At 42.1% G+C, this 25,162-nt stretch overlaps 1 long non-coding RNA gene across 1 annotated transcript; it reads left to right on the top strand.

The window, feature by feature from the left end:
- The first annotated feature begins 192 nt into the window (after nucleotides 1-192).
- Nucleotides 193-23,380, top strand: LOC135911372 (uncharacterized). The gene is made up of 3 exons (XR_011514321.1): nucleotides 193-392; nucleotides 3,573-3,765; nucleotides 23,207-23,380. It is a non-coding gene; the product is annotated as an uncharacterized lncRNA (long non-coding RNA).
- The last annotated feature ends 1,782 nt before the right edge of the window (nucleotides 23,381-25,162 follow it).

Genomic DNA, 25,162 nt, shown 5'->3' with positions numbered 1-25,162 from the left:
TAAATAAATAAATAAATATAAAGAAATCTAGATTGAAATAAATAAATATAAAGAAATCTAGACGGACATATGTTAGAACTTTGTTTCGTTCCGTCCATATTTAAGCTCTTCTAGGTGGCGCCACAACAGCTCATCGAAATGCACCCGGCGCGAATTCGAATCCACAGCGAGATTTGAGCGCGGGAAGCTGCTGTGTGCCGGTATGCCGGGGTAGGCAATACAGCTCAAAATTTTCTGTTTGTACTTACGAGGCAGCAGTATTTGACAGAAAATAATAATACTTTGATGCTCTTCTCACGCCTACAAGCGAAGGCGGCGTGATTAACAACACAGCGTAATGCGCAACGGTGAACGCCAACGAACTCCACCACCAACCTGGACGAAGCATTTTGGTAAGCTTATATTCTATTTCTTGTTTGCAAAGTTTGTCGTAGGCAAACAATTTTTTTCTTTATTTCTAAAAGGATCGCATTTGACTTCGCTATCGTGAGTCTCGCGTCGTGAACAACGCCTTCTGCGATATCCAGAACGTATTCATGTGCTCAGTGCGCATGCATGATGTAAGACGATACTACTGATATGGAATAAGCAGAACTGTGTAACCTCTATGTCGTACAAGGGGGAAGAGGCGCGAAGATATTTCAGTTAAATAAAAACGACACGTCTCGTTTTTACTCGTCCTTTTGTTTTAGTTACTGTATATTTTGTTAATGTATCGTCATATGGTTTACCAGCCATGGCCGGACTTGGTGCTCTCGTTCTCGCGTGCAAATGTCCCGGTTTGCTGAGGGGGCACTGTGAGCAGCGCCAGACCTTACGCCAGACAGGGCGCGATTCCCCCGGTTATTGAGTCCCTGGCCAAAAACTTATTTCTGGTATAGGAAAAATTTTCACAGCTCTTCACTATACCCACCGTGGTTGATTATAGTGGCTGTGGTGCTGGGCTGCTAAGCGCGAGGTCGTAAGATCGAATCCCGGCCACGGCGGCCGCATTTTGATGGGGGCGGAATGCGGAAACACCCGTGTACTTTGATTTAGGTGCACGTTAAAGAACCCGAGGTGGTCAAAATTATTTCGGAGTCCCCCCACTATGGCGTGCCTCATAATCAGATCGTGGTTTTAAAAGGTAAAACTCCATGATTTATTTTTTTTTTTACATCCGCACTATGTGTCTTGATATGGTCTCCCTTGTTTAAGCGTGTTGGTACAAGCCTTTACCTTAGTTTTAGCTTTAAGATTTGATCATATTCTCTCGGTACGTAATGCATTTATATACAACAACCGCGGATAGAAGCTGCGACTGTTTGAGATCGTAGCGCCTTTCCTCTAAGTTGTAGTGATTAGATGTCATTGGAGATGTCTAAGGTTGGAAATGCTTTTTTTCATCCTTCACATTCTAGAATACAAATTTATACTAGGGTAATTAAAACTTGCAAAATGCAGTGTGAAACTTAATACTAAACTTTATTTATTCAAAGAAAATAAACGATATTTTCAATATCCCTCTATAATAGCATCATCATGCACTGTGGACACTGAACCGGTTCGAAGGCACAAATTGACTGAATGGATTCTTGTCTTGCTTTAGCATAACTCAGTTTGAGCATGAAAGAAAATGTACAGGTGACAGGAGGATGAGTGCTAAATTTCAACTGGTGTTATTCCATGACCCTACTGCACATCATATGCGCCACTCATAGCACACATGAGAAAAAGATTGAAACAACAACCTTACTAGAAGCATATGGCTGCAGTTCATTGAAAATGTGCCGACCAACTTAGAAAGTAAAGTTCCTTGTCTGATAAAGATAGGAGGGTGTACTCACGCACATCCTAATGTATTTGGCAATGGCATTAGCCTCAATAATCTCGCGCATCACTTGAGTGCGACTGCATCCTATGATGACACATTCTTTAAAAAAACTAGTTTGCATCCACAAGTCTTGCAATGCATGGCAAGGTACCTACTTCAATAACTTTTATGAAGGTTGTAACTATGCTTGCCCAAGCAATCATTGATACCCCTTCCCGTCTGTCTAATGTAGATGCCTTGCACGACAAGGGAAACTTGTATACCACAGCTCAAGTGCAATCAGCATGCCCGTTCATGTCTTTTTTCCAACCAGTGTGTCAAAAGTTGCGTAAAATACCGGCAAACATGCAATGACCAGTACGTCACTTGACATTTATTCTGCGATACTCTGCTATCTCAACTGCAGGTTGCCAAGAATTAAAAATTACCAGAGGACACTACTCGAATGGTGTTGATGGACACCTTGATGAGTGTTGTTCATGGCAGCCACTGCAAATATTTCTCGTTCAGTGTGCACGAACATGTTTCATTAGCTAAATTTTTAAATTTACCTAATCGATGAGAAGCGAAAAAGTTTTGTATGGTGGTTACAAATGGCCGGTAACAGCATTTAAAACAGCCTAGGATTTGTGAAGACTTCCTTTAACGAGAAAAAGCCCATGAAATAACTAAAAGGTGAAAATAAACTGTCCTGACCATGACAACGCTTCAGCGCACCAAATATTGCATCAAGCTCTCCGCAAACTTTGCTAAATAGGGGCACTGGGAATGAGCAGCTGCAGTTTTTTCTCGACATGTCAGTAGTTTTTGGTGTGCAAGTACAGTCCCTACCAAACACGAAGTAGCGCAATCATGGTAACCGTTCACTTTGTGAACCTTTACAAGACTGTGCCTCAGGTTTGCACATTGGTAATATATGCAGTATGCTGATGGCAATGTTTCCGTCTGAGACCACTTACATTACTGATGCGGGGAGCATTGTCACGTGAATTACTAAAGAAAAATTTGCGTGTTTTGTATTTTTTTTGTCGGAAAAAAGAAAGACCACACTTGACCTAGGTCGTTGTAACACTGTTATCGGTCATTTCTCGGCGTATTCCACAATCTTTGCATTGGCACCGTGTTGGATAAGTAAGAAAATAAACATTCATTACAATTACATATTAACTGCTTGTTCACCACGAAAAAAAAAAGAAACTTCAGTAGCACTAACATAAGTCTATCAAAATAGAGGGGGCGATGTTCATGGAAAGCACTCATTTATTTTTTTCTTGGCCACAGTTAGTTGTCACATCCAGTATGTAATTTAATGGTGGTTTTCGAGAAACATGTACAGGTTTCCTTCTTAGCTTCATGCTAAAGTAGGGTGGGTGAAAATTTTTCCTGTCATGAAGTTTACTTGCCTTGCAGGCTTCCGCAGAACTGATCTGCCATAATCAAATAGTGCTCTGTAAAGTAAACTAAGCAACACCTTTTCTTCATATGCCTGTATTTCACTCATTGACCTTTACCAAGCTACTCATGTAAACATGTATTTACTGCTCCAAAACGGGCAATTCATGCTCCAGTGTGTCAAATTTGCTGCTCTCAGAGCTGCTCCAAAACTTCTTTGACTGCTTCCATCCCTGCATGAGTGGCCCATATAATGTTTAACGAAATTATGACTGGCATCCCAGAAACTTCAACATGTTAGCATCCGTCTGCCAAAGTGCCTGCATCTCAACATTTTGGTTAGAACTGATCACTTTATTTGCTGCAGGACTGAAGCTGCCTCGATATCTACAATACATTGGATACTACGTGCAGGATAATGAATGGCTACCTGAACGATGCTTGAAGCGGCAAGCTCTACAGTATCACTTATGCTCCTTTCCATGGGTTGGCAAGAGGAACCGTGGCACACAGCTCCACAGGCACCTGTGCTCTTCACTACCTTCGGAGAAGATGCATTGGTATGCTGTACATATATTTGAGTGTGGGTTCCAGCTGCATCTCTTGCACTGTCATTTGATGTGCAGGCAGAGGAGTTGCCTATTGGGCGCAAGTGTTGGTTAAAGATACAAAAAGGAAGGTGCTTCTTTGAACACTGATGACCCTGTCCTCCACATATTTCTTTTCATTTTCTTGTTACCTTATTTTTGCTGGTTATATAAAGGTCGCAGGCAATTAAACCAAGAAAAGCATTGGTGTAATTAGCTGTGGTTAAAATTGAAATGTAGAAAATATTGAAAGAAAGTAATGAAAGCAGACAAAAAGACCTTGTCTCTGGTGGTGACTGAACCCAGAACCTTTGCAGTACACACGTGATGCACTACCAATTGTGCTGACTTGGGTATTTATGTGTGGTATACGTGGCCCTGGGAGTGTTAGCCAGCGCCATTTAGAGCCGTGGTGGGCAGATGTGGAACATCCTTTTTTGCATGATGGTGTCGTGTAACACCTGAACTGAAGTGAGCAGGCATGTGGTTAATAAACCCATGCATGCTACCTTGAGGCATCAAGGCTATGAGGTTTCAGACCCCCGCAAGAATGAATGAGAAGGAAAATGGGTTTCATTTTTTAAAAATCACGTCCATATAAAGCCAACAGGCTTTTCTTTGATAAAGGTGATTATTCTGCCATTTCACAGGAATTATTCGCTCATTTATCTGTTTTTGATTATCTTTGTGAGAATTCTGATGTTGTACAAATGTAGTCTCTTTTTAAAACAAGTTACAGAACTGACGGAAAAGTATGTACCGAGTGTCCATTCAGTTGGGCTGAAAAACTAAGAAACCATGGGTGAAGCCTAGTATCCTGAGGTTAATAAGGAAAAGAAGAGTATATAACGCATTCAAAAGAACACAAAGCAGTTATCAGTTTAAGAAGCAGGTCAAAGTAACTAATGAATATAAAACTAAAGTTCACATTGGAAAGGGTCCGTATTCAATCGACTTAATGATAATATGAAAACAAATCCAAAGCTTTTTTGGAAATACGTAAGAGGATGCGGATCTGACTCAACGGGAGTAAATGAAATTGTTCACCATCATAAGGTCCTATCCGATGATACAGCTAAGGTAGCTTGCTTTAATGATTTTTTTATTCTGCATTGCTTGCCCAAAACAACCTTTGGAAAATTTCATGTGAGAGCTGAGCCATGATGCAACCTGTCGAATTCAGTGTTGGTGGTATCGAATCATTGTTACAAAGTATAGATGAAACTAATGCCCCCAGCCCAGATGGTATTTCTCCCCGCATATTGAAGTGCTGTACCTGGCCAATCGCATCTTACCTATACCTAATGTACACTAGATCTCTTTCTACTGGAGTGCTGCCGGATGATTGGAAAATGGCACATGTAGTTACGGTTCATAAGGGTGGTCCAAAAAAATATGTAAACAACTATAGGCCTATCTCTTTAACATCCATTTCCTGTAAAATATTAGAGCATATTTTGTACAAAGAAATAATGTTACATTTATTACAACATAGAATATTAATTGATAATCAACATGGTTTTCGCAAGGGACTGTCCTGTACAACACAGCTAATTGAATTCTATCACGACTCAGTCGCTCAGGTGGATGAGAACGGGCAAAGTCATTGTGTCTTAGATTTTCGAAAGGCGATTGTCATGGTTTGTCACTCATTGCTCCTTCAAAAACTTCATGAGGCAAATGTTAAGGAGTGTGTAACTGGATTGCCAATTACTTGTCGCAGCATCGGCAATGCATAATACTGAACGGTGCTACTTCTCCTTGTGTCGAGGTCACATCGAGAGTTCCTCAGGGGTCTTTTTTTAGGGCCGCTTTTGTTCTTAGTTTCTATTAACAATATTCCTGCCGGGATATCTTGGCGTTTACGCTGGTTTGCCGACGACTGTATAGTGTATAAAAAAATAAAAAATAAACAGGACTTCATCGATGTGCAGGTTGATCTTACTAACATTCTCTTATGGTGTGAGAAGTGGAAAATCCAACTAAATAAAAAAAAATGTGTTCATCTGTTTTTCACGAAAAAAAGAAAATTATAGAAACGCGTTATTTTTTGAACACTGATATTATTGACCAGCAATATATGGGTGTGATGTTTTCAAGTGATTGTTCTTGGAACGCACATGTGAGTAATGTAGTTGCAAATGCTGCCAGAGCGCTAAATTTTATTCAGCGAAATTTGAAATCTTCAACTTTTGCCCTAAAGAATACTGCTTATATTTCATTCGTTCATCCGATCTTGGAGTACGCGTGTTGTGTTTGGGACCCTCATCAGAAAACCTTGATCGACCAAATCGAGAGAATACAAAACAGAGCGGGAAGGTTCGTTCGTGGGTGATACAAGCGGGAGGAGAGCTGCACTGCAATGAAAAGTGAGCTCGGATGGGAAGCGCTCTCGTCTCGCCCATGGAAACTGCGACTAAAATTGCTATTTAGCAAATATAATAACAAAACCGGAAATAATAGAGACACCTATTTTAAACCACCGCACCATGTATCTAAGAGAACAGATCATGACTTTAAAATTCGAGAATACCAAACTAGAACGGACCTTTATGCTGTCATTTTTTGCCCAAACTGCAACAGAGTGGAATCGATTATCTTGTGACCAAGTGTGCTGTGCGAATGAAGATGTGTTTTTTTCGAAGTTGTAACCCCCCTGCTTGCACGCCCCCGGGCAGTGCGGGATAAATAATAAAGGCACTGAAGCCAAGAAAAGCATAGGGGTAACTAGCTGTGGTTGAAACTGAATAGTTGAATTCGCTCTGCGGCCATCTATCAAATTTCACTGCAATGCATTATCGTAACTCAATGGGCAGCCCATTTAAAAATTATAATTCAGAAGACTGCCAGAATTTCAACAAATGATCAGTTAGCAAGAATGAGAGTGCACGCCTTTCTAATATTCTGTGTATTTATGGCTCTTATTCGTAACTTTTCTGCTGTGTTATATCAGTGTTTTAATTCGGACCAAGACTGTGCTATAATGTAGCAAAGAGGTTACGGTCTAGTGGCAGAAATGTGCATGTTAAAGAGAGGGCAAATCATCTCGACATTGTTAACTGAGAGTTGTTTAAACTTGAGCAGCCTTCCGAAGTATACTTCTTTTGAAGTTGCTGCTCATTGAGTTACCCTGGTACACTGTGTCGTGTGAGCTACTGCAATGAGATGGTGCTTCGTACACGGTCATGTAAGATGCAGAACAATGCCTCGGGGAGAGTGGACCAGACTGTGTAAGCAGAGCCGGCATGTAGCCGTACGTGTTTTGCATATGCGACCTAGTAAACAGTCCCCAGTTAGCACTTATGTTTTGTCAATTATGTATGCTCGTCATCCGGCCACGACATGGAGGCAGCGGTGGGATACTCGACAACGCTGTGAGAAGTGCACCACGCAAGTAGAAGTCTACACATGCAGCGCAGTGCAGTGAATACGAAATTTTGCTACCCATGGCTTCGCCTACAGTTTCCACAGCCCAGCACGCAGCTTCGCTCAACTCGTTCATCATCGAACTGCCGGAAAAACTTGATTTTTGGCGACCCGAGGAGTGGAAACAGTGGTTCATGAGATGGGAGTGCTATAGAGCCATCTCCAGACTAAAGAAGCAATACGGCGAGACGCAAGTGAACACACTCATGCCATGGGTCGTGAAGCAGAAGACGTCCTAGCCTTGCTCAGGCGCTGTGATGCTGAGAAACTCGACTACAACACAGTAATGCAAGTGTTCATAAAAAATTTACTGCCACGGATGAACGTGTTATATGAGTGTGCAAAGTTCAACAGCCGGAAGCAAGACGCGCATGAGACAGCCGATATGTTCATCACTGAACTCATCAGAATAGCTGAAGCCTCTGAGTACAGTGCCCTGAAAGAGGAACTGATCTGTGATAGACTCGTGGTCGGTCCTACAGACGCACAGGTAAGTGAGAAGCTGCAACATAACGCCGAGCTTACTCTGGAAGCCGCTGTCAATGCTGCTCACAACATGGTGACAATCAAACAGCAGCAAAAGGACCTACGGCCACAGCTACAGTAACTTGAAGCTGTCGACACCATGCACAGCTTCTCAAAGAGCAAAGGAAAGTCAAATAATTATCGAAAAAACCAGTGTGACCAAAGTGCACAGACATGCAAGTGGTACGGTTCAACAGAACACCTATGGTTAACCATCACACACTATGTGCCCAGCGAATGGCAAAACATGCAGTGCGTGCAGTAAAAAGGAACACTGCTGCCGTATGCTTTTCTGCTTCCAAAAAGCAGAACAAAAAGCACATATCAAGCTGTTTTGGAAGAGGTTTACTTGGACAATTAACTGACCAACAGGATCCTGGGCCATGGAAAATCAATGTGATGGTCAATGGCTTGCCAGTGAAGTTCAAGGTAAACACTGGTGCAAATGTAACTGTAATGCCAACAAGCCTCTACGACGAACAAGTCATGGGCAACATGAAGCAAGCAAATGAACAGCTGCTCGGACCCAACTGGACCAAAATAGCAACGGTTAGACTTCACTGCGACCCTGTGCTGAAATGGCTGGTTGTGTCAAGAAGAAATTTATGTAATAGACTAGCTGCATGATGCACTTTTTGGCGTCCCGCAATCAAGTCCTTCAATGTCCTCCAAGTCTCCTAAAAGTAGCAGAGTCAGCAGGCAAGGTCAGTGACTCAGCCAACATTTTATGCCGCTACCTCTACCTGGCTACAGACCGATTACAAAATATCGCTACTCCTTGATGCCAAGCAGTGTGCTATTATGTACTCGAGGCGAGTACCTCTGCCCATGTTGCCGAGTGTCCAATGTGAGTTGGAGAGAATGGAAAGTCTGGGTATCATCATAAAGGTCAAAGAGACCACAGAGTGGCGTGCACCTATGGTAGTTGCGAAAAATAAAGGAGGCAAGCTTCAAATCTGCAGTGACTTTGGAAGGTTGAAATAGAACGTTCTGTGAGAACGAGTCTTAGTGCCCACCGTCGATGATTGCCTGGCCAAACTCGCCGGAGCTGCCTGGTTTAGCAAAATTGACGCTAGGGCCGGTTATTGGTTACTGGTTACCTGTGTCCTAGAGGTACAACACTTTCCTGACGCCAATTGGCCATTTAAGTTCCTCCGATTGCCCTTCGGAATTTCCACAGCAACTGAAGTTTTCTACAGAGAAATGCTAAGACCGCTAGAAGGCCTGCACGGCCAAGCCTGTCTGCAAGACTACATAATAGTGTTTGACCGCACGAAGGCAGAACATGATGCATGACTGCACAAAGTACTTCAGCGCCTGCAAGAAGCTGGCATCACCCTAAACACAGGAGAGTGTGTACTACACCAGCAGTAAAAAAATCTGGCCCCTTCGTTAACCCCCTTCTTCATTACATCATGCGGTTCTCGAATCTGGCGACATTGGTGCCTTCAGGTAGCATGTGTGGGTTTATTGACCAGTTGCCTTCCCCCAAAAAGATCGCATACTCGTGATGCCTGCGGCAGAAAGGATGCTCTACATCCCCCGCCAAGGTTTGTGAGTCGTGGCACTGGCTAACAATCCCAGGGTTAGTTCTAGTAGTAACATAAATATCCCAGAAAATGGATGGGAAGACGGTGCCATGGTAGCTCAATCGGTAGAACATCACACGCGTAATATGAAGATGTGGAATCGTTCCCGAACTGCGGGAAGTTGTTTCTTCATCCACTTTCAATTTCATTAATTTATAATTTTTTATTTCAATTAGTAAATACAAGTAATTTCCTCTGTGTTGTCCTTGGTATCTTTGTTTGTAGGTGTCTTATGATATGATTAATAAAAATCGGGCCCCTTGGTTAACCTGCTTTCTTCTCGTTCATAACATAACAAGGGTCTCGAATCCGGCAACATTGAAACCTTCAGTTGGCATGTGGGGCTTTACTGACCACTTGCCTTCACCCAAAAAGATCACGTAATTGTGACGCCTGCAGCAGAAAGGATGTTCCACATCCATCGCCAAGGTTTGTGAGCAGTGGTGCTGGCTAACACTCCTAGGGTTAGTTGTAGTAGTAACACATAAATACCCCAGGAAGTGGATGAGAAGACGGCGCTGCTGTAGCTCAATTGGTAGAGCACCGCACGCAAAATGCGAAGGTTGTGGAATCGTTCCCCACCTGCGACAAGCTGTTTTTTCGTCCACTTTCAATTCCATTAATTTATAATTTATTTCATTGAGTAAGTATAAGTGATTACCCCTGTGTTGTCCTTGGTGTCTTCGTTGGCTTCTTATGATATGATTACTAAACATCGTGCCCCTTGGTTAACCCCCTTTCTTCTCATTCGCCAGCAGTCTGTGGAATTCCTTGTACACATTGTATTGGCAAACGGTATCACTGCTGACCCTGAAAAGGTCAATGTGCTGTCAGGTAGCAGAACCAACAGACGAAGGATGTAGAAGTGTGTTTCTTCTTGGGATGGCCCGCCACCTGGTCTGTTTTTTCCAAGGCTCTCACAGCTCACAAAACCATTACATGATCTGCTTCACAGTGATGCTTAATCCATCAAAAGCCATTGACGACGATACCGGTGCTCACCCAGTACAACCGTTAGTCTTCTCACTGTGTCTGCATATGCATCATCCTACAGTCTTGGGGCAGTCCTACAAGAGACAGAAGATCGTAGGCTTGTAGTTGACTGTGCCTCAAGGTCCCTCTCTGACATAGAGACAAAATATGCTTGTATAGAGAAAGAAGCACTGGCAGTTACATGGGCCTGCAAGCATTTCCGCTGCTACCTGGTAAGTCTGCAGTTTCATGTAGAAAGAGACCATAAGCCGCTAGTGCTTCTGCTGTCATCAAACTACCTGGGTGAACCGAGTCCACATCTGCAGCGGGTCCGAATGAGACTGCTGGATTACCCCATTTCCCACATATTTGGCAAGGAAATATGCCCTGCTGACGTGCTCTCAAGGAAACTGCAGAAAGAAACAGGCAGTAGCAGCCCAGGGACCATCAGCGAGGCCATCATAGAACACGAAATTCTTACAATGGAACTGCCGTCTGCCTCCCAAGACTTGCTAGAGAGGATAAAGGCCATGCAAATGAATGATCCCGTTTTAGCAAGGGTCAGGGGCTACTGTACGTCATGGCCCAAACAAGTTGCTGCCGCCAGAAGTGCAGAGGTACGCAGAATTTATCCATGAACTGACACTGGTGGATGAAATTTTACTCAAAGGCAGTTACGTTATCATCCCACTTAATATGCAAAGTGATGTGCTTTAGCGCTTGCATACTGGTCGTCAGGTTCTTGGAAGATGTAAGGCTTGAGCCACTCAGTCAGTCTGGTGGCCAGATATTAACCAACACATCCAGAGTTATGTGTCAAAACGTCCTGTCTGTCAATAGCACTGTAAACCAGACACAGCCTGTGATATACACTCCACTTTCAGAACACCCATGGGAAGTGATTGGAATTGATCTCTTTGAGAATGGAGAGATTACCTCGTAGTGGTGGACTATTACTCGCGCTTCTTTGAACACATGAAGTTGAGGCATACTACCACACAGAACATAACTCAAGCACTGAGCCAGATCTTCGCTCACTTTGAGACACCAGCTATTATATGACAGGACAACGGTCCTTAGTTCGCTTTGGCACAATTCAGCATGTTCGTCAAGCAATGGGAATTATGCGATGTAACCAGTAGCACCTACTTACACCAGAGCAACGGTGCTGCAGAAAGAACTGTACAGATGGCTAAGCAGTTGCTCAAGAAGTCATCCAACATTCAAAAGGCTCTGCTTGCTCATCATGACCTCCAGGCAAAGAAGGGCTCACACTTGCTAACTCATAGGAAAATGCCTCAGAACCGATGTGCCAGTGGCACCAAGAATGCTGAAGCCACTGGGGAACACTAGGACATTCAAGAAAAGAAGTGAAGCATATACGGTCAAGCAGCGCAAGTAATACGAGTGGCAACACAGGACTTTGGAAAAAGACCCTATTCAACCACAGACTGCCGTCCATATCCTGTCCGGTGCTGCAGCAGGGACAGTAGTTGGGCCAGCTCACACTTAACGTTCATATGCGGTGAGCACAGCTAGTGGTCTCACTCGATGCACAAGTAAGCATTTGCAGCCATCGCAACCTGGAGCATTCACAAGAAGTGGACTAAGAGTTCGAAGAGCACGTGAGAAGTAAGAGCTCCAAGTCTGCTCAACTTATGGCTGGGGCCACTCTAAAGCAAGGGAGATGTGTGCGCCACCACAACAAGATGGCGCTACGTACACCATCATGTGAGATGTGGAACGATGCCTCTGGGAGAGCGGCCCAGACCATGCGAGCAAAGCCAGCATGTAGCCTTGCATGCGTTGCATATGTAACCTATTATACAGTTGTCACTTAAAAAAAAGTGTTGTATGCTCGTCACTTGATCACGACACATAGCTTCCGACAATAGCGGAAGGTGCATTGTCCAAAATTTCTAGATATGCTTGTGCCACTTCATCCTTCAATACATATGAGAACAGAAAGCTTTTAAAATAAAAATCGATGCGACATAAAATGAGCAAAAATCCGTATAAGCCAGTTTGTTGTGTAGAGTAGTGGATGTCAAATAAGGAAAAAAAAAGGCAGACTGTAAATGCAAGGGATTGACAAGGCGAGGTTTTGAGTTGTGGTAGAAGGGGAGAGGAAAGGGGCTACTCATGTTGGGTTCTTTCAGGAGTTGAGATAAAAACCAGAAACACAAAAGAATTTACATGCAGTGGTAGGCACTGCCAATCCAGTGTGCCATGTTTTCTAAGAAAGCAGGACCTATTCATATAATCTCTGGAAGTTCATAAAAGAGGGGGAGGGATGAAGGATTGCAAAGAAGGGAACAGGGTCAAACAAATTGAGGTGAAGCAACCTGTGTAAACCGAAAGCAAAAAAACATTCATACACATACTTGTGAGAAATAGAAAAAAAATAAGAAAATGAATAATTACACAGTCACTCCCACTCTTTGATATTAAGAGCTTATGATATCAGTTGTGCATTCGTGTTTCTACTCCCAAAAATATATTTCAAGTGAGGGATGACAAGTGCATGTGTTACAATGCTCACCTACATTGGTCTTCCTTTGTTTTTATATTCTGCAAATGTTCTCTTGCCCTTTCATCAGTGCAGCGTCCAATTTTGCTTGTGTAGAGCTTACCAGAAGTAAGAGGTTATTTGATAAACCATTCAAGTGGCACAATTCATGAACGGTGTTGCATGCCTTTTGTTAAAAACAGCTGTATTTTTACACTCAAGCATGGGAACAAAGCTTAGATGGCTTCTTCGGAACCAGCGACACAAATGGTGCCCCATATTTGTCATCAAACTTCTTCAGTCAGTGCAACTGCTGTGCTCTGAGGCAGTGCCTCTGGCTGCTTCAAACTGCGCGCTTTTGTCTTTTGCTGCTTTCAACTCCTGAAGTTTTTGCAGTAGGAATTCTGAGATTCCGATGATGAGTGAGGGAGGCCAGCTGCTATGAACCTGCCAACCTGAGCACAAAAGCTATTGCGCATTGTGTGAATACACATTTTTAGAGCCTATTCAAGGCACATTGGGGCAATAGTTGGTTTAACATGGGTGTAGGCTGGTTCATACAGTAGCTAACCATTCTTTGCTCTTGGTTGGTAACTTCGGGAAACATGCTTTAGGGTGACCATCAAATGTTTATTCAAGATATGCAGTGCATTGTCAATGGTTTAATGAAGTTGAGTCTGACGAAGTCTTGTCCGGTTAGGAAGAGTTAAGGGAAAAAACAGAACTGACACTGACCAAGGTGAAAAATTATCTAAAGCATGTGGGAGCTTTGCTAACAATGCTTTCGCCATGCGTGTCTCATGTGTAAAGGTTAGTGCTTTTCCATGCTCGTTAAAAAGATTTCAAATGTAATCTACTGTATTCTCATGTGTCATATTGGAGTTAGGTTGTAAAAGAATTAAGATATCGATGTATCTAAAAACACTTAGAACCATGGCCTTGTCAAATATGTAGTGATGTAATGTCACAAAGCACAGGAGCATTGTGATCATCACACCTCAATACCCCTACTGCAAAAGCTTAAATTCCAAATGCAAAGAAATTTCACTTTTGCTAAATTGGTAATAAATGAGTAGTAAATACTACTGTAGTGATCTTGGCAAAGCTGCGGGGCTGGTAACTGTCTAATTTTCGTTTTGGTATTCTTTTAATAGTGTATTAGCAGATGACGCATGAACCTGGTGGTTAGTGGCTATGACGAGAGTCCACATCACCCGCCGTGGTTGCTCAGTGGCTATGGTGTTAGGCTGCTGAGCACAAGGTCGCGGGATCGAATCCCGGCCACGGCGGCCGCATTTCGATGGGGGCGAAATGCGAAAACACCCGTGTACTTAATTTAGGTGCACGTTAAAGAACCCCTGGTGGTCGAAATTTCCGGAGTCCTCCACTACGGCGTGCCTCATAATCAGAAAGTGGTTTTGGCACGTAAAACCCCATAATTTTTTTTTTTTGAGAGTCCACATCGCCTCCAGGTTTTTTATCACACTGCAGGCAGCTGCAGGTGGTCCCTTATCTCGTAGGCCGAACTAAGGAGCCCTGCAATCTGAGTCATGCTTCACTGCCAGTTACTGGTAATTGTGGCATTCATTTCAGTCTCGCTATCAAGAATGCTAGAAGGCTGTTTTGTATTTACACTGTTTGAATCATTTTTTACGCAGCCCTAACTTTTGTTGTAGTTGGGCTTTAAGGGCTTTAAAACAGCAAAAGCCAGCAGTGCACACAATTAAAAGCAGCTGAAGCAGCTGGAAGTACTGCCTCATGAGCACCAAGTGACGCACTCACTGCAGAAGGTTGCCTGCAAGCATGGGCTCTGAGTTGTGCTGTTTGATGTTGCACTGCTAAGCCTGAGGGTGAATGATCAAATTGTAGGTGTGTCAGCTGCATTTTGATAGGTGTTAAAGGCATGTGTGCTGTGCATTCATTGTATGCACAGTAGAGTAACCAAGGGGGTCAAAATTAATCCAGATTCCCTCGTACTTCATGCCTCATAATCATATTGTGGTTTTGGCACATAAAACTACAGAATTTGGTTCAATTTATTAGTTGGTGCTCTTTGATTTTCCATTTCTCTAATTTTCTTGCTTAGAAAAGCTCTGTTCTTGCTACAAATGATCAATTTATTATTATGAAAGGCTAACCTTCAATCTAACTTAACTCATTATTTTCCTTTAGTGTCCCTTTACCGTGCATTAAAAGCATGGAACACTAATACTTTTGCATTAATTTTTATTTGACTCGTGCTCAACAGCTAGATGGCATAGAAGCTGAACTACTACTGTGGGCTTCAAGTTTATAGGTTGCCATATAAAAGCTTGTCTTCTTTTAGAGATAAAAACACTTGAGCCTAGTTTTCTGTCTTTAGATAGACTACTGAGAAAGGCAAACATCGCTTGCATGATAGATAAGTGATTAGTTAATTGTGCTCAGTTTTTGCCCCCACCCCAAAAAAGGAAAGTGAACATAATTGTATATTTTAGTTGCAGAACTTGAAACTAGGAAGCGAAATGCACTTAACCATTTCCCTACTGAGGATGAGCAAGGCTTGTCATTTAAATTTGTGCCTGTACAACTACAACTAAGGCTGCACTGGGTCTATCAGAAGTAAAACCATAAAGTTCTGCTTTGCTGTTCATAGGGTTGGCTCCACTACGCACTTCTTTTTAATGCATGATGATACCACAGGGCAGTATGTTTCTATACTGGCAGCCAACTTTTCACAATGATGTCATCATCTTGTAGAAGCTCTGATTGAGAACTCCCGGAGTCAACCTCACAAAACAAAAAATGCAAATCCCTAGCTACTCACGTCATGGCTTAGAAATAAAAATTAAATTCAAGGGTTTTGTATGCCATAACTACAATTTGATCTTAAGACATGCTGTAGTGTGGGACTTCAGATTAATTTTGACCATCTGGCGCTCCTTAACGTGTACCCAATGCACGGTACACAGGTATTTTTGCATTTCGCCCCATTAAAATGTGGCGGCGCTGTGGCTGGGATTCAAGCCCTTGGGCTTAGTAGCGCCGCACCATAGCCACTATGCCCCCACAGCGGGTATGTTATGGCTGGTCACTTGCCAGTTCTCTATGTGCATTCTGCTAACTGCTAAAAGTCAAAAGCCAACAAGGAGACACTTTGTGTGCTAAAAACATCCCTCAGGTGATCGGAAAAGATGCTCTTGAAGGGAAATCAAGACATGGTGTAAATACTGCTGCATGGCACTGTGCAATATTCATTGCTTTGGTCTTCAGAACAGTCAAAGCCAAGTTACACGGGCATTCATCAGTTATAGTATTGCTGTTTTGGAGCAAAGAACACATCTTTTCAGCTAAACTATTTCCTTCGCTTCTAGTAACCCACCTGAACCAGCAGAAGTGTGCTATATGCGACAAAGATAAAATATATAAAAGATACAAAGAACTTTTATGTCCCTGTTATATAGCTCACATTGTATTACCAGCATCGTTTGGGCTAATAACATTACAGTGGACAACATATATTATGGCAGAGCTTCTGCTTAAGCTACTAAGTCAGACATACTAGTAGACATATAGCGCGCAGAAATGGGCACAAAGAAACACATTGAAAGTGCTGGCACCAAGTACCACCCGATTTTATTCTTGGAGGGAGTGCAATTATAGCCACATTCACTCTTTTTGGGATAGTGATGAGTCTGACTGGTCCAGTGATTTCATTTTACCTACTCAGTGCCATGTACAAGCGGCAATGTTTTCATCAGCTTGGTGTGAGTGATGTCAATTTCTGAACAAAATGATATCTGAGGGTGCAGTGAGCAGAAATTGGGCAGAAGTTGGTTTCCATGGGTTTTAAAAATGACCGTGCAAAGTGAGGTGGCTGCAGTGACAAAGGTTGCCTGTCCAGTGCAAGAATCCCATATCATATCAAAACGTCATGTATTTGTTCATTTGAAGTAAAGAATAGAAGCTGGAAAGCTAAAAACTCATGTTTGAAGCTTCAACTTAATACTAATGATTGGGAGCAATATTTGGGCCCCTAGTGACCTGTTTAGAAAAAAACACTTTTTTTGCTTACTACTCTGCGGTTTACTTATCGTGCCGCACCTGCAATAACATATAAGAAGCCAACAAACACTTGCACCAAGAACAACATAGGGGAGCTTACTTCAGGTTAAATGAAATAACGAAACAATAAATTAATAGAAATGAAAGTGGATGAAAAGACAACTTGCCGCAGGGGAGGAACGATTCCACAACCTTCGCATGTCGCGTGCGATTCTCTACCAATAGAGCTACTGTGGCGCCGTTTCCCGTCCACTTTCTTGGGTATTTATGTTTCCTTGTAGAACCCTGCGAGTGTTATCCAGCGCCACGACTCACAGACCATGGCGGTGGACGTGAAACACATTTTCTGCCGCAGGCGTCACGAGAACGTGATCTTTTTTGGGTGAAGGCAACCGGTCAAGAAACCCACACATACTACTTGATGGCATCAATGTTGCCGGATTTGAGACCCTCGTTATGTAATAAATGAGGAGAAAGGGGGGTAACTGGGGGCCCAATCTTTATTAGTCATATCATAAGAAGCCAACAAACACCGACACCAAGGACAACATATGGGGAATTATTTGAGCTTAATAAATGAAATAACGAAAGGCTAAATTAATGGAAATGAAAGTGGATGAAAAAACAACTTGCCGCAACTTATGGGATCGTTCCCTACCTGCGGCAAGTAGTTTTTTCATCCACTTTCATTTCGATTGGTTTATCGCATCGTTATTTCATTTATTAAGCTCAAGTAATTTCCCCTATGTTGTCCTTGGTGTCAGTGTTTGTTGGCTTATGATATGACTAAACAAAATTGGGCCCCGCAATTAACCCCCTTTCTTCTCATTTATTTCTTCTCTATTGGTAGAGAATCGCACGCGAAATGCAAAGGTTGTGGGATCGTTCCTCACGTTCGGCAAGTTGTTTTTTTATCCACTTTCATTTCCATTAATTAATCATTTTGTTATTTCATTTATTAAGCTCAAGTAATTTCTCCTATGTTGTCCTTGGTGTTAGTGCTTGTTGCCTTTTTATGATATGACTAATAAAAATCGGGGCCCACGGTTAACCCCCTATCTTCCTGGAAGAACATGTTTCATGGAGGATAAAAAAAAGTACGCTTGACTTTCTTCCAAAATATGTGCTTCATATAGACTGTTTCTGCATCCTTGTCTGTTTGCAACCTAAAAACATGAAAGTCAGCTAATAAAAGACAGCAGAAAGTTGTAAACAAACTGCGAATATTGCAGTAAGGAAACTCTTCACAAAGAATAGCTCATAAAAATAGTTTGGAAATTTCGCTGGTTTTCTGAAAATAAAATTGGCATGGAAAAGGTTAATCTTGTATGGGGCACTAAGAAAAGTAGCGAAACAAATTACCGTATTTATTCGAATCTAGGCCGATAGTTATTTTTTTTTCAAATAATCATATTCCAAACTCTAGGGTCGGGTTAGATTCAAGGATTTAAAGAGAAAAAAAACACTTCAGTTTTTCATTGAAACTGCTAAATATGGTACACAGCTAGCGCCATCTAGAAAAGTCAGTATCGCAGCCGCTACTAGCCATGCCAGTAGCCAGCCGTACACAAGTGAGGTTGCCATTTTGACCTGTGTTGTGTCGGCCGTATCAGTGTGCGGCGTGGTGTTATTGCTATGGCACCAAGCAGGTGACACTACAGTGCCGCTTTCAAGCGAAAAGTTGTGATAGCTGCAGAGGCATCGTCAAACCTTCAAGCCGAGCGGGACTTCGGCGTCGACGAGAAAAACGTCCGTCATTGGAGGGGACGACAGCAGCTCTTTGTGTGCGCCGGTACGAGGATGGCTTTTAGCGGACCAAAGAAAGGCCATTACCACGAAGTGGAGACAGTTTTGGCCAACTTTGTCTGGACGCAGAGGCAGCTGCCCTTCCAGTGACAACAGAAGTGCTCCATGCAAAAGCTAGGGAGCTTTCGAGGGAGCGAGGCCTAATGCCAAAGGATTTCAAAGCTAGCCGGAGCTAGCTTCAGAAATTCATGAAGCGCTTTGGCTTCAGCCTCCGACGTCGCACTTCAATCACCCAGAAGCTGCCAAGCGATTTCGAAGAAAAGCTGATAGCTTTCCAGTGCTACGTGCTGCGAAAGAGAGAAGTGGCAGGCCACAACCTTCGGCAAATCGGCAACGCCCACCAGGCGGCTGTGTATTTTGATATGCCAGTGGCATACACAGTGAATGAAAAGGGTGCCAAGGAGGTGAAGGTGTGCTCTGCGGGCTACGTCAAGCAGTGCGCAACTGTGATGCTGTGCTGCACAGCTGATGGACATAAACTCCCTCCTTATATGATATTTAAAAGGAAGACCATGCCTGCTCAAGAAACTTTCCCAAGAAATGTCATTGTGCAGGTAAATAAGAATGGATGACGAGTGCGATTGTGGAAGAGTGGGTTAAGATTGTGTGGCGATGGCGTCCAGGAGCCCTTTTGACAAAGAACTCGCTCCTTGTTGTCGACTCCTACCGTGGGCACTTGACCAACAATGTGAAGGCTGCACTCGCACAAGCGAACACGGACCTCGCTGTCATACGGGGCAGCATGATGAGCCAGTTGCAGCCACTTGATGTCTGCATCAACAAACGTTTCAAGGATCGTCTGCTGAAATATTACACGGACTGGTGGACTGACGAAGACCACATGCTAATGGAAACGGCCGCATCAAACGTGCATCGCTATCGCAGCTGGTGGGCTGGGTAGCTCAGCCTGGAATGACATCCCAGGCACATTGATCGTGCACGCCTTTAAAAAGTGCAGCATATCTAATGCACTGACGGTACCGAAGATAGTGCACTGTTTGAAGGTGACAGGGACAAGGGACACAGCGAAAAGTCTAGCAGTGACGACAACGTTCAATGAGCTCTGCACGTTCAGATTCAATAAATGCTGTTTGCATTTTGTGAATGCTGTCCTCGCTTTTTTTGTTCAGCCTACATTCGAGGTAGTATATTTTTTTGTTGGCTTCGAACTTTAGGGGGTCGGCTAGAATTGGGGTCGGCCTAGATTCGAGTAAATATGGTAGTCACCTAACGCAATGTGTAATGAATCTAGGGTAAATGCTCTACAAAAAATTACATGTTTTTGATGAGAGAGAGAGAGTAAAACATCTTTATTAATAATATTTGAATGGCAAGAGCAGTGTGGGAGGACTGCTCTCGCCATTCAAATATTATTAATAAAGATGTTTTACTCTCTCTCTCTCGTCAAAAACATGTAATTTTTTATAAAGCATTTACCCTCGATTCATTACACATTGCGTTAGGTGACTACCGTATTTACTCGAATCTGACAAGAGATGGTGATTATTTTTTGACACATGTCGATCTTTGTTTGCTAATGTGGAAAACCTCAATCACGTCCTTCTCAGCTCTGTCAGGGCTCTTTGCAACTAACCTTATGTGCTGGCTGGAAGATAGGGAAACACCCATGGCTCATATGTGCAGCCAGATGGCTACTGTAGTTATTCTTCATGCAAGTTCTGGGTTCACCAACTCCCTCATTGAAACACTGATAATGGTTATGGTTAGTAATACTCGTTTCCATCCAAGAGCAAAATCAGCTTGTAGTTGGTGCTGGTCCGGTTGATGGGTCTTTCTCCTTGTTTTTTCATGCTATCATACTTCTAAGAATAAATAATCTTGCATACTATTGCTGAAAGCTGGGAGAGTTGGTTATTGGCATTAGGAAACAGTTACTTGACTATAAGATGAAGCACATGAAATGCACAAGATGAGCATTGCACATGAACTTGGTTTAGTATATGAGTGCGATTATATGCATGCATGAAAGGCTCACATTTGCAGCAAGAGTTGACTATATGCGACATATAAGATACATCACTCATTCTATTTTGCGTGTACCATACATCTTTTTCAAGTAATCAATTTTTCTATTCGAGATTTCAATAGAAGGTGTGCTGTTGCATTTATCGGTTTGTCTGGAAAGGCCCTTATATATCAGTGTACACTTTTAGCCTTATATCTTCTGAGTATTTTGTGCTGTTGTATTTTGCCATGTATTGACATCTTTTACAATGTCCTGCAAGTTTTTCAGACCTTGCTAACCTGCGCAGAATGCTCAACCTGTCTTTGGGGCACCTTTGAGTGCATTTAATGCCTTCAGCGGAAAGTGTTACGTAGGATAAACCAGTATTTGTGTTAATGGCAGGCTGCAGGAGCATCGTGCACAGATGTAGATGGTAACAGTATGTGGATATCTCGCAAAACATTGCAAAAGATGCCAAACTGTGCCAAAATTTGACTGTACACATGCACTTTGCAAATATAAGGCAGGGAAGTGCAGATTTGCATACTAGGCCTTTTCCATCCAAGAAACCAATAACTGCATTAACAAACCTTCTACAGGGGTCTTGAATAAAGAAGTTGGTTACTTGAACAATATGATGTATGACATGGGTGCATCATGAATCACAGTTTATATGTTGTGTATTGTGAAATTTCCTGCAAATGTGTCGTTTTTATTTATGTAGTCATTGTTTAGTGAGGTCATTTCATTTCCCACACCCATTCTCTGCACATCATGTTGGTATTTTGTTTTGTCTTAGAACTGTAATTATGTTTCATAAAACCTTACATTGCTAAAATTTGACTTTGGGGCAGTTTGGTCTTTTCATCCACGTTCTTGTTTTTGTCATTTCCCTTACCATGTAAGCATTTTTCTGGAACACTTGCAGTATTTCGTCATGCTCCTGCGTTTAGAAGCCAGATGTCTGTCTCTGAGTAGCCCAAACCACTTGAAGCATGCAAATCTGATGCATCCTCAATGGAACTCCATAGTGAACGTATTGCTAAAATATTTTTCAGGGGATGAAGCACTTCTGTAACTGCCGAGTTTTGCAGCAATAAAGAAGCAGAATGCTTGCATCTGTGTAATCTGTATTTAACTTTCTTTGTATCATCTTTTATCTGACTGTCTGTCAGCATGGTAACATTGCATATTGTCTTCTTTCTTAGCATTCATAGGTTCCAAATTGCTCCTTACATTTTCTGCAATATCCTTCACCAGAAGAACAACTACCAGTTCACCTAATTTACCACTTTTACAGGCAACCAATTACCCATAATAGTAGTGTAATGCCCATTGCTTAAAAGCTCCTAAATAATTTTGCACATCTGAAAGTTTCTTGAATTCATGCACGCAGGTGCTGTTTGTAATATGGCTGAATGCTCAAGTGATTGGTTTTTTAGGCCAATGTGAAAGAAAAACCCCAGTAACTGTGTCGCTTTATGATGTTGACCTGTATTTATTACGTTGGTAAACTGTGTGCACTCTGAAGATATGCGCATTACTGCTGGTGTTTTGTATTATCTGTGTATAATAAGACAATACATTGTATTATCAAGAACACATTCATTTTATTAGTTTTTTAATGTGTTGTCATTTACTTTCATTGTTAGTACTGCTAGGCATCCTAATACCTAATTAAAGAGCTTCTGCAGATATAGAGTTGATTCAAAATTTCAGAAACTTTAATCATGCAGCTATAGGTTCTTTTAATGATAAGCTCTTCAATACAAAATAGTGGTTCCTAAATTGGTTATTCGTACCTACAAACCACCCTAGCTGGATGAAAATACTTTTCAGAAACTGCTCGAAGGTCTATTATATTTAATCAAGTCAGATAAGAAGATACTCTTTGCAGATACGTAACATTAATGGTCCATCTCAATTAATGAAACATTCTGGAAAGCCTTGTGGTCATTCATAGAAACACTTGTTTGTAGCTTTGTCAGTGCCGTAATGTTTCAGCCTTAGTCTACAAGATAACGATGCTCACACGATGTGAAATTTTCACAAAGTATTCTGTGTGTGCGTTCTGCAACATAAAAGGAAGAGGTCTGAACACTGGCCAAAATAGTTTAAAATGGTTATTTGCATTTTGGCTCCCCCTGGGAGTCTTGTTCACAAGGCTCCCGTGATGGAGCCAAAACTTAAATAACTATTTTAAGCCATATTGGTCGGTGTCTGGACCTCTTCCTTTTAGTATGCATCATCCCGACCAGACGGGCTTTTGTCATACTCTCGACTTCATCCAGTCTGCAACTGTACAATGCGTTCGTGTTGTCCACTTCTCTGCTCTTGTGTCTGCACACCTCACCTTTTTTTTTGCATAATGAATCCTTAGCAACTAGATCAGCTTTCTGTCCTAAGGTACAATGGGCTGTAATTTTTCCTAAAATCTGAGGTGGCCAAGATACACTTGGCGTGATAGCATTGAATGGCCCAGCACTGTTGAATAATTCGTGATGCTGTGTTTAAATATTCATGTGGTGTCAGTTTGCAATACAATAGTACATAATCTATTTACGTTTGGTTTTTCAGGATGCTCCCTATCATGCACTGCCATCTCAACAGTACCATGGCTTTTTGTGTGGATTCCTTCCATTTTGAATGCCACCACTGCTTGCACAGCATCACAGCCTGCCTGCCTTGATCTTGCTGAAGAAGAAAATACAAAATGCCTATTTTTTTAAATGCGTGCATGGCTCCACGCAAGACACCACCTGGCGTCGGGGTGTTGGGGCTTCTTGCAGAGAAAATGTTTGTAATAATGCCTTGTGTGTGCCCTAGTGGCTAAATGTTGGCCTCTTTGCCTGTGTAAAAATTTCACACTTATGGATACTGTTAAGGGTTCCTGTATTATTGTTATTACTTACAGTTTCCTGTTCAGGATTCCTGTATTGGAAATTTTTGTTTCATTATAAAACTAAAAATTATAGTTGAATTGCTGCTTTGTGTGATATGCAATATTCAGCCGAAGGTGGTCAGCAGAGGTCGAACAAGCGTTATATCAGATGGAGAAATTTTTTTGAGCAGGGGACTTCTTCGTTAGGGTAACAACTGTTTTCCTTGGCATTATTTATATAGTTCACTTTTCTCCACTTCATGAATATCCAGCAAAATGACTGAGTGCATAGGGAGGGTGAGGCAAGTTTAAATGCTCAACATGGGGATTTAGTTAGGATAGCAAGGTGTGTAGAAGTAGGGGAGTTTGGGAGGTTGCTGACACCGATTTCTATGAGTGATCTTGTTGTTTGTGTCAATGTCGGTTATATAATGCGAGGCGTCTTCTGAGGCAAGAAACTTTGAAAAAGCTCCTTATAGCTGTGGAAATTCAGTACGTGCCCCCTGGGGCTACCATGGGTGTGTTACTGTGGCCATTGGTTATCACTTGGGGCCACTGGGTAGATGCAGCTCTTCAACGAACTTTTTTGACACAAACTTGTGTATGTACACTGGGTGTGTGCCACTGCATGTGTGCCACTCTTTAATGGACCTCTTTGATGCTGACTTAGGTCATGGGGCATCACAACACGAACCTACGTAGTGGCATCTGTGTATGCATGTAAGTGAGCTGAAATTGTTTGCTTGGATTTTCTTTTCCTGACGACTAGTCCTCTTGTTGAATTTACTTCAGCCTGAGATATCACCTGTTTGACTGCTGTTATCACATTATGCCCCATTTTGCTGTGAACTTGTCATGTTCTCTAGCTGGCAAGCTTGAATTTCAGGTACTGCACAGTGCTAAGGAAATTGATTCAGAGTGGGTGGTACTACCTCGGCTTTTCTTTGCAGCTGCGTGTTACATGAGAGAATAAGTTGTATGTAGATGTCTATTAGAAATAGCATAGGTATTCAAAAGTACTTTCATTATGTTCTAGGTCATTGGTGCTGTCTGGCCTCCTTTGCATCATTTTTTGTAGCATGCTTGTTTACGTGCAAAAACAAATGTGGCCTGTTCTAATGCCTGCAAGGACTGCCCAATAGCTCATGATGTTTTGAGCCACTCAATTTCAGTCTTGGCTGCACTTGTGGATTTTCAACATCACTGAAGCTTGCAATATGCTTGAATTTCCTGCCAAACTGGTTTGCTTGTTTGTATCCAATTTATTGAATTATTTCACTTTCATTATGCTAATAGTCATTGATTGTAATATTATGCTGGCACATTTGATTCTGGAACTGTAATAAATTTCCAGACATTTTATTGCTTTGTCATAATTTTTGCACCTCGTTAGACACAATCTACTAAACACACAAAAAACTCCCTTCAACCTCGTAAAATTCCCAAAAGGTGCATAATAAACTCCCGACCTACCTGTAAAAGCTCTAATAAAGAGCTAAAATGCACTCCCAAAACATCTGTTTAAAACTCCCTTAATAAAACAGCTCCCTAAAGCTGTAAAAATTAACTCCCAAACATTCTCTTATATATTCCCATAAAAAGCAAAAATTCAACTCTCAAAATTAACCATAATTGCTCCCTTAAGCAAAGCT

The sequence above is a fragment of the Dermacentor albipictus genome, chromosome 4 (genome assembly GCF_038994185.2).
Source record: "Dermacentor albipictus isolate Rhodes 1998 colony chromosome 4, USDA_Dalb.pri_finalv2, whole genome shotgun sequence".
In the NCBI taxonomy this organism is placed as follows: domain Eukaryota; kingdom Metazoa; phylum Arthropoda; class Arachnida; order Ixodida; family Ixodidae; genus Dermacentor; species Dermacentor albipictus.
This window is presented reverse-complemented; position numbering and strand designations above follow the sequence as displayed.